This window comes from Meles meles, unplaced genomic scaffold (genome assembly GCF_922984935.1).
Source record: "Meles meles unplaced genomic scaffold, mMelMel3.1 paternal haplotype, whole genome shotgun sequence".
Taxonomy (NCBI): domain Eukaryota; kingdom Metazoa; phylum Chordata; class Mammalia; order Carnivora; family Mustelidae; genus Meles; species Meles meles.
The window spans coordinates 35,524-48,238 of NW_025721110.1; positions in this window are offsets into that span (position 1 = coordinate 35,524).

Consider the following 12,715-nt stretch of genomic DNA (forward strand, 5'->3'; position numbering starts at 1 on the left):
ACAGAGGCGATGTCATCCTGGGCACCCCTTCAGGAATTCTGGGCACAATCTTGGGGCCAAGGCCCCTGTTCCTGCTGGGACACCCCAGTCGGTCCCCAGACAGGACACGGCGGTTCCCTCCCGTGGCCCACACAGAAACCAGGGAAATGCAGAAAGCCGGAAGGCACGCCGCAGAGGGCAGACGCATTGCTCCCAACCCTAGGCCAGAGAAAGGTTTCCCATGGGTCTGCTCCAGTCCATGCTGCGAGTCACCGGGTCCCACAGGGACAGAGACAGGGACAGAGACCAAACACGTGCAAGTTCGAGGGGGAGGCTGGGCACACGGGGAGTATGTGTCCGGAGATGCAGGAGCTCCCGGGCAAGGACTCGGGCAAAGGAAACCCTGGGGAGCCAGCGCTGGTCACCCTCAGACCGGCAGGGGTCAGGTCTGGGGACCAGCAGCCCTGGGGAGAACGTGAGGAAGCAGAGGTCCAAGGCAGGTCCCCTGGAGAGAAGGGGGACAGGCACCCCTGTCTGGGACCACCGTGAGCCGCACCCGTCCCAGGCCACAGGTGCACCGTTCACCTAGCAGGGCTCAGCCCGGACTCACCCCCAGAAACTCTGGCTCGGTCGTTCACAGACGTGTTTTCAGGAGCAGCTGGCACAGCGGTGGTGGAAAGAGCAGGGACTGGAACCGTGTTCATGCCCAAGGAGATGGATGGGATCGTCCTCCCAGTCCTCATGACAGAATGTCCCGTGGCTACTTTCTCCGTGTCGTCTGGGGCACAGGATCGCGGCAGCACCTCCTGAGACCCCACGCCTGCCACGCTGCTCCTGGAGACATTCAGAATTGTTTAAGGAGGCGGTGGAGAGGATCCGGGATGACAGAGGGCCGAGGAGAAGGAAGGTCAGGACTGGGAGGACAGATGGGCGTGCCCGGAGCCACCATTCAGGGCCTAATAAAAAGCCGAACCTGAACCCCAACACTAAACCTAACCCGAACCCGAACCAATAACCCATAACCCTAAACCCCGAACCTGAACACGAACCCGAACCCTAACACCGAACATTAACTCGAATCCTAATCCTAACCCTGACCCTAACCCCTCACCCTGACCCTGACAATAACGCGAACCCTAACGTTGAGCTGGACCATGACCCTAACCCTAACCCTATCTCTCTAACACTAACCCTAACCCTCTAACCCTAACCCTCACCCTAACCCTATCTCTCTAACCCTAACCCTAACCCTAACCCTAACTGACTCTGACCCTGACCCTGACCCTAACCCAAACCCGAACCCGAACCCGAACCCTAACGCTAACCCGAACCCCTAACCTATAACCCTAACCCCGAACCTGAAGGCAAACCCGAAGCTTAACCCTAACCCTAATGCTAACCCTAACCCTAACCCCTAACCCTGACCCTGACCGTTAGCCGGAGCCTGACCCCAACCCGGACCCTAACACTGACCCTGACCCTAACACTCAAACTGACCCTGACCCTACACCTGACCCTAAACCGAACCCTGACCGTGACCCTAGCCCTGACCTTGACCGTGACCCTAATGATAGCCCTGACCCTGACCCTGTCCCTGACCCTGACCCTAATCCTAAGCCTATCCCTCTAGCCCTAACCCTTACCTTCTAACCCTAACCCTAACCCTCACCCTAACCCTCTAACCCTCACCCTAACCCTCTAACCCTAACCCTAACTCTAACTGTGACCCTCACACTAACCCTAACCCTAACCCTAACCCTTACCCTAACCCTCACCCTAACCCTCACCCTAACCCTAAATCTAACCCTAACCCTAATCCTAAGCCTATCCCTCTAGCCCTAACCCTTACCTTCTAACCCTAACCCTAACCCTCACCCTAACCCTCTAAACCTCACCCTAGCCCTCTAACCCTAACCCTAACTCTAACTGTGACCCTCACCCTAACCCAAACCCCTAACCCAAACCCTAACCTTCCCTGTCCTCCTTCCACCCACTGACTCAAGCCAGGGCTAAATCCAAGGACAGGCTGGACCTCTGTCCCCGGGTACAACCAGGAAGACTAAGCAGAGGGAGAGAGGAGAAGTGGAAGGGGCCCACTGACCTCCCTGCCACTGATGTCTCCAAGGCCTTTGGCTCAACCCCGCATTTCACGGGACCCTGGGAGGGATTCTGAATTCCAGGCCAGCTGGGTGGGGAGTACTCGGTGACCTTTGCATCCCCACATGTCCAACCCTCCTGGCCTTGCATCCTGAGCCTTGCTCCCCGGGATAGGCATGGCTCTGGTGCTCAGCAGACTTCGGGGACCAGAGCACGTGGCAGAGGTGAGGGAACAGGGGGGACCAGACAGGGACTGCGCCATGGGTCGCGTACACATCCACCGCAAGGCTGGGTCACGGTCCAGGTGTTGCGTGCAGGTCTCCTGGGCACACCTGGCCGTCTCGGAATGGAGGTCTGTGTGCCTGGGGCACCTTTCCTCCACCTCCACCTCCCCCTGGAGAAACGGCCAGATTCAAGCATTTCCATGTCCAAGCCTCAGGGACAGTTGGGAACCTGGGGTCAAGAGAGGCAAGGACCGGCCCAGGACAAAAGACGGGTACAGAGTCCAAGGAGCAGAGCTTCCCTCCAGTCCTAGGCAAGCCCCGACCCTCCCATGAGGTCTGCTTTGAGGGTGAGAGCCTCTCAGATGCTTGGGGAGAGCTACCCACCCCGTCCCATGTGGGGACGTGACCTCGGGCCTCCCCAGACAGGGAGAGGCGTCTGCTTGAGCGTGCGCACATACACACACACACAGGCACGCACACACAGACACACACACCTACACACACACACACACAGACACAATGACACACACACCCACACACACACAGACACACCCACACACACAGACACTCACACACACACACACACACACACACACACACACACACACACCACTCTGCCCAGCTGGGGCTCAGAGGGGGAGACACCCTGGGAAAATGGTGGGTAACAAGGCAGATAAGAAGAAAGAGGTTGGAGACAGCTGGGCCATGGCGTCAGGGGCGTCAGGTCTCCTGGCAAGGACCGAGATCCTTAGCATGGGGAGAGCAGACAGGAAGGGCTGATGGTCAAGGGGTCCCCAAGGGGCCCAGGGGCTTTGCCAGGGCACTGGGTGAGGACAGGGTCTGGGGCCTGGTGTCCGTCACCACCCCGGACACCTCCCCTGGAAGTAGGAAGAGGTAAACCCCCCCTCCCCAGTGTGGACAGGGCTACACCGCCAAAGGCCTCCCCTTACTCTTCTACCAATGGGGCCATAGACACGGGCTGTCCCTAGGCTCCCACAGGCTTGCCGAAGAGCCTGTGGGCCTTGAATCTCTCTCCCTGACCCACTGTGCTCCCAGTCTTGGGAACATGCTTTGGACTCCCTCGAGGTCCTTCTGAGCAGAGGACAGCCTGCAGGCTTGGGGGGCTGACATCGTGGGCTTGCAGAATGTGGCAGAGCTCTGGAGCCCTGGTCTGCGGACCAAGGTCGGGACCCTCCTTGTTGCAGCCTCAAGGGCCCCATGTGCAAGAGGTTCCAGAGTCAGTGCTCTGCTCAGGGGGACAAGGCCTTAGCAAGGAACCAAGCACCGGCCCAGGGGAGGGAAACAGGGACAAGGGAGACTTCTGAGGGTTCTCCCATCACCCCTGGAGCCCACAGATCCTGCTCCTGTGAGACACACAAAACCAGAGACAGAGACAGACCCGGAGACAAAGTCAAAGACAGAGACAGACCCCGAACACAGGAGAGAGGGAACCAGGAGAAGTCACAGACTTTCCTCCATCGGCTGGGAAATCACCGCCAAACACTTTGTCCCCTTCTCAGGCCCACGGGCCATCCACCCTGGCGGGACGGATTCGGGAATGCCCGGGAACCACGGTGGGGGCTGTCCGGCACATGGGCGCAGACGAGGCCCTTGGACCTCAACCTAATGGGAGCCCCTGGAAGTCTGTGTCACCACGGTCAGACTCCATGAACTGCCACCTTGCCACGGCTGATGGGACCCAGGCAGCAGGAGGGTGGCTTTGCCTGGATCCCAGAGCAGATCCAGGCCCCTCTGGGCTGTGCTCCATGCCCCCGCCCAGCCCCTGGCTCGCCCGTGCATCGCCAAGGGTGTGCACGAGCCTCCCGGGAGAGCGGGTACGGAACGTATGGAGAGGTCCCACCCCTGATGGCATCCCCAGAAGTAGAAGCCAGAACACCCCCAGTGTGCACACGGGGAGACTGGGGAGGCCCTGGGAGCCACAGGGTGCGTCCGCGGTCCCAGTCCTGGGCAGGAGCCGGAGCAGGAACCCGGTCTGAACCCAGCTCTGGGCCCTCACAGCGGGGACCACAGCTGCACCCAGGCCTCCCAGGGGCTGTGGGTAGGCCGTGTGGGGGTCACTGTAGAGACAGGGCATGGGGTGGGGGGTGAGCCTGGAGCAGCTGGGGGAGGGGCGCCCTCAGGGAGCTCCAGGGTGAGGAGGAAGTCCCGTAAGGAGCCCCCAGGCAGCGGTGACCTCACTTCCCTGACGACACAGCCCAACGGAATTGGAACCCACGTGTCCAGGCACCCACGTTCCGGAGACAACCCCCTGCCCAGCTCATTTCTGCGGAGATCCCCACAGAAGCGACATGTTCCTCTGTTGCATACCCAAGTCCAGAGGAGGCGAGCAGAGGAGAGCTCGCCCGCCAAGCACATCCCCTCACTGCGGAGGGCCTGGCAGGGCTCCCCGACGCCTCTGGCCCTTTGGCAAGAAGAATCGAAAGGTGACCCCGGGAGGCTCCGAGTCAGACAGCCCCACACCTTCCGATCCACCCGTGTCGCCCCAGGCCTCCTCCCCGTGTGTGCGTGTGTGTGTGTGTGTGTGTGTGTGTGTGTGTGTGCGTGTGTGTGTGAAGAGAGCTCATCGGGGGTGGACACGCCCCGAGCAGGAGCAGGCTGATGAGGGGTCAGACGCCTGGTGGGCAGGTCATGTTCACACCCCAGGTTCAGGCTGGCTACGTGGGATGGGGTGTGGGGGCTGCGTCCTTCTGCCCGGGGTTTATCCTGAGACCCTGCAGGGACGGGTCCCTGACCCAGGTGCGGGGCTGTGCACGTGCAGGTCTGCGTGTGATCCGGGAGAAGCCGGGGGACTGGGCAGGAGGACGGTGGGTATGGCCGGGCAGGGCTCTGCGGCCTCTTGCACGCTCCCCGTCTCTGCCTTGGCAGGCCACGGATGAAAGAGGAAGGAGGCGGGAAGACACGCACTCCTCCCTGACCCTGGAGTCCCCGGTCCTGGGAAGGCCTCCGGTCCCTCCCAGACCACGGTCCCCGCTACTCCATTGGACTGCGGTCCTGGACACGGAGCCCACGGAGGCCAAGGCCGAGGGTGAGAAGGCTGGGATGGGGTGCCTGTGGCTGTGTGGGGAGGCGTCGGTGATGGGCCCCACAGGGCGAAGCCCACACAGGCTGGCGTGGGGCCGGGAGCCACGACTTGGCTCGGAGCACCCAGGGGGCGGCCTGCCGTCGGGGAGACGTCCCGGGGAGGGTTCCTTCGTGGCTGCGGCTTCTCCGGGAGACCCTAGGCTGTGCTCGGTCTCTGCCAAGCCCCAGGGAGAGGCAGGCCCGCGGGTGACCTTCTCTCCTCTCACAGCTACTCAGGCGGAGAAGCAAGACCCACTCCCAACCTCAGCAGCTCCGGAGGGGGACATGGTGACGGGAGAGACTTCGGCGGGAGACCGGGAGCCGACAGGGCACCGGCCGCCTGCCCACGGAGGTGCTGATGCTGTGCAGGGAGAGCCGGCTCCTGCTCCTGCCCCCAGCCCTGCTCCTGCCGCTCCCCCTGCCCCTGCCCCTACCAGAGCTACCCCCACGTCCCCTGCCCCTGGACCTGCCAAAGACCCAGGTCCTACCCCTGTTCTTGCCCCTGCCTCTGACCCTGCCAGGACGGCCTCCCCTTTCCCTGCCTGCGCCCCTGTTCCCGCCCCAGACCCAGAAACTGCCTCTGCTTCTTCCCCTTCAACTGCCCCCTTCCCGTCCCCTGGCCCTGCCAGGACCACTGCCCCTTCCCCTGCTCCTGCCTATGCCCCTGTTCCCGCCCCAGACCCAGCCCCTAGCCCTTGCTCCTGCTCCTTTCCCTGCCCTTGCCTGTGCTCCCGTTCTCGCCCCTGACCCAGCTCCTCCCTCGGTCCCACCGCTTCCCCGGGCCCTCACGGGGCCCCTGTTCCTGCCCTTGCCCCAGCTCCTGCCCCTGTTCCTGTCCTTTCTCCTTTCCCTGCCAGGGCCACTGCCCCTGCCCCTGACCCAGACCCAGGTCCTACATCTGTTCTTGCCCCTGCCCCTGCCCCTGCCCCTGCCAGGACGGCCTCCCCTTCGCCTGCCTGCGCCCCTGTTCCCGCCCCATACCCAGACCCTGTCCCTGCTTCTTCCCCTTCAACTGCGCCCGGCCCTTCCCCTGGCCTTGCCAGGACCACTGCGCCTTCCCTTGCCCCTGCCTATGCCCCTGATCCCGCCCCAGCCCCAGCCCCTAGCCCTTGCTCCTGCTCCTTTCCCTGCCCTTGCCTGGGCTCCTGTTCTTGCCTCGGACCCAGCTCCTGCTCTGGATCCTGCGCTGGCCAAGACCGCTGACCCTGCCCCCGCCCCGGTCCCAACGCCTGCCCTGGCACCTGCTCCTGCGGGGCTCCCAGACCCGCATCCAGAGCCCACAACTCTGCGGGGAGATCTCCCCGTCAAATTCCCCTCCGTTCCGTCCCCTGACCCCGACATCCCCGCAGAATGTTTCCTCCCCTCCCCCTGTGTTCTTCCTCTCCTCTATGGAGTCACCGTCCTAGTCGCCTTCCATCTCCTCTATGCTGTGTATTATTTATTTTAAATAAAAGTTCTTGTTTTCCCTTGAACACGTCATGAGCATGAAGGACATTCCCAACGCTGCGCCACCACACCCCAGAACGTCGCTGCAGGAGAGCTCCTTCCCCAAAGGAGACCCTGAGCCCAAGCCCTCCCTGCCCATGGCTCCCCCGGCCTGGCCCCTCGCAGCCCCTAAGTTGCTTTCTCTTTCTGTTCCTGCACGTGTTCTGGAGGTTTCTGGAAGTGGAATCCCTCAACGGGTGCCTTTGTGTCTGCCCACCCACTTTCAAAGGGCATTCGTTTGGTTTTTTTCCCTGTTGGACAGAGAATTGCCCTTATTTGATGTCGACGCGCAGAATGGATTACAGAGGCGATGTCATCCTGGGCACCCCTTCAGGAATTCTGGGCACAATCTTGGGGCCAAGGCCCCTGTTCCTGCTGGGACACCCCAGTCGGTCCCCAGACAGGACACGGCGGTTCCCTCCCGTGGCCCACACAGAAACCAGGGAAATGCAGAAAGCCGGAAGGCACGCCGCAGAGGGCAGACGCATTGCTCCCAACCCTAGGCCAGAGAAAGGTTTCCCATGGGTCTGCTCCAGTCCATGCTGCGAGTCACCGGGTCCCACAGGGACAGAGACAGGGACAGAGACCAAACACGTGCAAGTTCGAGGGGGAGGCTGGGCACACGGGGAGTATGTGTCCGGAGATGCAGGAGCTCCCGGGCAAGGACTCGGGCAAAGGAAACCCTGGGGAGCCAGCGCTGGTCACCCTCAGACCGGCAGGGGTCAGGTCTGGGGACCAGCAGCCCTGGGGAGAACGTGAGGAAGCAGAGGTCCAAGGCAGGTCCCCTGGAGAGAAGGGGGACAGGCACCCCTGTCTGGGACCACCGTGAGCCGCACCCGTCCCAGGCCACAGGTGCACCGTTCACCTAGCAGGGCTCAGCCCGGACTCACCCCCAGAAACTCTGGCTCGGTCGTTCACAGACGTGTTTTCAGGAGCAGCTGGCACAGCGGTGGTGGAAAGAGCAGGGACTGGAACCGTGTTCATGCCCAAGGAGATGGATGGGATCGTCCTCCCAGTCCTCATGACAGAATGTCCCGTGGCTACTTTCTCCGTGTCGTCTGGGGCACAGGATCGCGGCAGCACCTCCTGAGACCCCACGCCTGCCACGCTGCTCCTGGAGACATTCAGAATTGTTTAAGGAGGCGGTGGAGAGGATCCGGGATGACAGAGGGCCGAGGAGAAGGAAGGTCAGGACTGGGAGGACAGATGGGCGTGCCCGGAGCCACCATTCAGGGCCTAATAAAAAGCCGAACCTGAACCCCAACACTAAACCTAACCCGAACCCGAACCAATAACCCATAACCCTAAACCCCGAACCTGAACACGAACCCGAACCCTAACACCGAACATTAACTCGAATCCTAATCCTAACCCTGACCCTAACCCCTCACCCTGACCCTGACAATAACGCGAACCCTAACGTTGAGCTGGACCATGACCCTAACCCTAACCCTATCTCTCTAACACTAACCCTAACCCTCTAACCCTAACCCTCACCCTAACCCTATCTCTCTAACCCTAACCCTAACCCTAACCCTAACTGACTCTGACCCTGACCCTGACCCTAACCCAAACCCGAACCCGAACCCGAACCCTAACGCTAACCCGAACCCCTAACCTATAACCCTAACCCCGAACCTGAAGGCAAACCCGAAGCTTAACCCTAACCCTAATGCTAACCCTAACCCTAACCCCTAACCCTGACCCTGACCGTTAGCCGGAGCCTGACCCCAACCCGGACCCTAACACTGACCCTGACCCTAACACTCAAACTGACCCTGACCCTACACCTGACCCTAAACCGAACCCTGACCGTGACCCTAGCCCTGACCTTGACCGTGACCCTAATGATAGCCCTGACCCTGACCCTGTCCCTGACCCTGACCCTAATCCTAAGCCTATCCCTCTAGCCCTAACCCTTACCTTCTAACCCTAACCCTAACCCTCACCCTAACCCTCTAACCCTCACCCTAACCCTCTAACCCTAACCCTAACTCTAACTGTGACCCTCACACTAACCCTAACCCTAACCCTAACCCTTACCCTAACCCTCACCCTAACCCTCACCCTAACCCTAAATCTAACCCTAACCCTAATCCTAAGCCTATCCCTCTAGCCCTAACCCTTACCTTCTAACCCTAACCCTAACCCTCACCCTAACCCTCTAAACCTCACCCTAGCCCTCTAACCCTAACCCTAACTCTAACTGTGACCCTCACCCTAACCCAAACCCCTAACCCAAACCCTAACCTTCCCTGTCCTCCTTCCACCCACTGACTCAAGCCAGGGCTAAATCCAAGGACAGGCTGGACCTCTGTCCCCGGGTACAACCAGGAAGACTAAGCAGAGGGAGAGAGGAGAAGTGGAAGGGGCCCACTGACCTCCCTGCCACTGATGTCTCCAAGGCCTTTGGCTCAACCCCGCATTTCACGGGACCCTGGGAGGGATTCTGAATTCCAGGCCAGCTGGGTGGGGAGTACTCGGTGACCTTTGCATCCCCACATGTCCAACCCTCCTGGCCTTGCATCCTGAGCCTTGCTCCCCGGGATAGGCATGGCTCTGGTGCTCAGCAGACTTCGGGGACCAGAGCACGTGGCAGAGGTGAGGGAACAGGGGGGACCAGACAGGGACTGCGCCATGGGTCGCGTACACATCCACCGCAAGGCTGGGTCACGGTCCAGGTGTTGCGTGCAGGTCTCCTGGGCACACCTGGCCGTCTCGGAATGGAGGTCTGTGTGCCTGGGGCACCTTTCCTCCACCTCCACCTCCCCCTGGAGAAACGGCCAGATTCAAGCATTTCCATGTCCAAGCCTCAGGGACAGTTGGGAACCTGGGGTCAAGAGAGGCAAGGACCGGCCCAGGACAAAAGACGGGTACAGAGTCCAAGGAGCAGAGCTTCCCTCCAGTCCTAGGCAAGCCCCGACCCTCCCATGAGGTCTGCTTTGAGGGTGAGAGCCTCTCAGATGCTTGGGGAGAGCTACCCACCCCGTCCCATGTGGGGACGTGACCTCGGGCCTCCCCAGACAGGGAGAGGCGTCTGCTTGAGCGTGCGCACATACACACACACACAGGCACGCACACACAGACACACACACCTACACACACACACACAGACACAATGACACACACACCCACACACACACAGACACACCCACACACACAGACACTCACACACACACACACACACACACACACACACACACACACACACACCACTCTGCCCAGCTGGGGCTCAGAGGGGGAGACACCCTGGGAAAATGGTGGGTAACAAGGCAGATAAGAAGAAAGAGGTTGGAGACAGCTGGGCCATGGCGTCAGGGGCGTCAGGTCTCCTGGCAAGGACCGAGATCCTTAGCATGGGGAGAGCAGACAGGAAGGGCTGATGGTCAAGGGGTCCCCAAGGGGCCCAGGGGCTTTGCCAGGGCACTGGGTGAGGACAGGGTCTGGGGCCTGGTGTCCGTCACCACCCCGGACACCTCCCCTGGAAGTAGGAAGAGGTAAACCCCCCCTCCCCAGTGTGGACAGGGCTACACCGCCAAAGGCCTCCCCTTACTCTTCTACCAATGGGGCCATAGACACGGGCTGTCCCTAGGCTCCCACAGGCTTGCCGAAGAGCCTGTGGGCCTTGAATCTCTCTCCCTGACCCACTGTGCTCCCAGTCTTGGGAACATGCTTTGGACTCCCTCGAGGTCCTTCTGAGCAGAGGACAGCCTGCAGGCTTGGGGGGCTGACATCGTGGGCTTGCAGAATGTGGCAGAGCTCTGGAGCCCTGGTCTGCGGACCAAGGTCGGGACCCTCCTTGTTGCAGCCTCAAGGGCCCCATGTGCAAGAGGTTCCAGAGTCAGTGCTCTGCTCAGGGGGACAAGGCCTTAGCAAGGAACCAAGCACCGGCCCAGGGGAGGGAAACAGGGACAAGGGAGACTTCTGAGGGTTCTCCCATCACCCCTGGAGCCCACAGATCCTGCTCCTGTGAGACACACAAAACCAGAGACAGAGACAGACCCGGAGACAAAGTCAAAGACAGAGACAGACCCCGAACACAGGAGAGAGGGAACCAGGAGAAGTCACAGACTTTCCTCCATCGGCTGGGAAATCACCGCCAAACACTTTGTCCCCTTCTCAGGCCCACGGGCCATCCACCCTGGCGGGACGGATTCGGGAATGCCCGGGAACCACGGTGGGGGCTGTCCGGCACATGGGCGCAGACGAGGCCCTTGGACCTCAACCTAATGGGAGCCCCTGGAAGTCTGTGTCACCACGGTCAGACTCCATGAACTGCCACCTTGCCACGGCTGATGGGACCCAGGCAGCAGGAGGGTGGCTTTGCCTGGATCCCAGAGCAGATCCAGGCCCCTCTGGGCTGTGCTCCATGCCCCCGCCCAGCCCCTGGCTCGCCCGTGCATCGCCAAGGGTGTGCACGAGCCTCCCGGGAGAGCGGGTACGGAACGTATGGAGAGGTCCCACCCCTGATGGCATCCCCAGAAGTAGAAGCCAGAACACCCCCAGTGTGCACACGGGGAGACTGGGGAGGCCCTGGGAGCCACAGGGTGCGTCCGCGGTCCCAGTCCTGGGCAGGAGCCGGAGCAGGAACCCGGTCTGAACCCAGCTCTGGGCCCTCACAGCGGGGACCACAGCTGCACCCAGGCCTCCCAGGGGCTGTGGGTAGGCCGTGTGGGGGTCACTGTAGAGACAGGGCATGGGGTGGGGGGTGAGCCTGGAGCAGCTGGGGGAGGGGCGCCCTCAGGGAGCTCCAGGGTGAGGAGGAAGTCCCGTAAGGAGCCCCCAGGCAGCGGTGACCTCACTTCCCTGACGACACAGCCCAACGGAATTGGAACCCACGTGTCCAGGCACCCACGTTCCGGAGACAACCCCCTGCCCAGCTCATTTCTGCGGAGATCCCCACAGAAGCGACATGTTCCTCTGTTGCATACCCAAGTCCAGAGGAGGCGAGCAGAGGAGAGCTCGCCCGCCAAGCACATCCCCTCACTGCGGAGGGCCTGGCAGGGCTCCCCGACGCCTCTGGCCCTTTGGCAAGAAGAATCGAAAGGTGACCCCGGGAGGCTCCGAGTCAGACAGCCCCACACCTTCCGATCCACCCGTGTCGCCCCAGGCCTCCTCCCCGTGTGTGCGTGTGTGTGTGTGTGTGTGTGTGTGTGTGTGTGTGCGTGTGTGTGTGAAGAGAGCTCATCGGGGGTGGACACGCCCCGAGCAGGAGCAGGCTGATGAGGGGTCAGACGCCTGGTGGGCAGGTCATGTTCACACCCCAGGTTCAGGCTGGCTACGTGGGATGGGGTGTGGGGGCTGCGTCCTTCTGCCCGGGGTTTATCCTGAGACCCTGCAGGGACGGGTCCCTGACCCAGGTGCGGGGCTGTGCACGTGCAGGTCTGCGTGTGATCCGGGAGAAGCCGGGGGACTGGGCAGGAGGACGGTGGGTATGGCCGGGCAGGGCTCTGCGGCCTCTTGCACGCTCCCCGTCTCTGCCTTGGCAGGCCACGGATGAAAGAGGAAGGAGGCGGGAAGACACGCACTCCTCCCTGACCCTGGAGTCCCCGGTCCTGGGAAGGCCTCCGGTCCCTCCCAGACCACGGTCCCCGCTACTCCATTGGACTGCGGTCCTGGACACGGAGCCCACGGAGGCCAAGGCCGAGGGTGAGAAGGCTGGGATGGGGTGCCTGTGGCTGTGTGGGGAGGCGTCGGTGATGGGCCCCACAGGGCGAAGCCCACACAGGCTGGCGTGGGGCCGGGAGCCACGACTTGGCTCGGAGCACCCAGGGGGCGGCCTGCCGTCGGGGAGACGTCCCGGGGAGGGTTCCTTCGTGGCTGCGGCTTCTCCGGGAGACCCTAGGCTG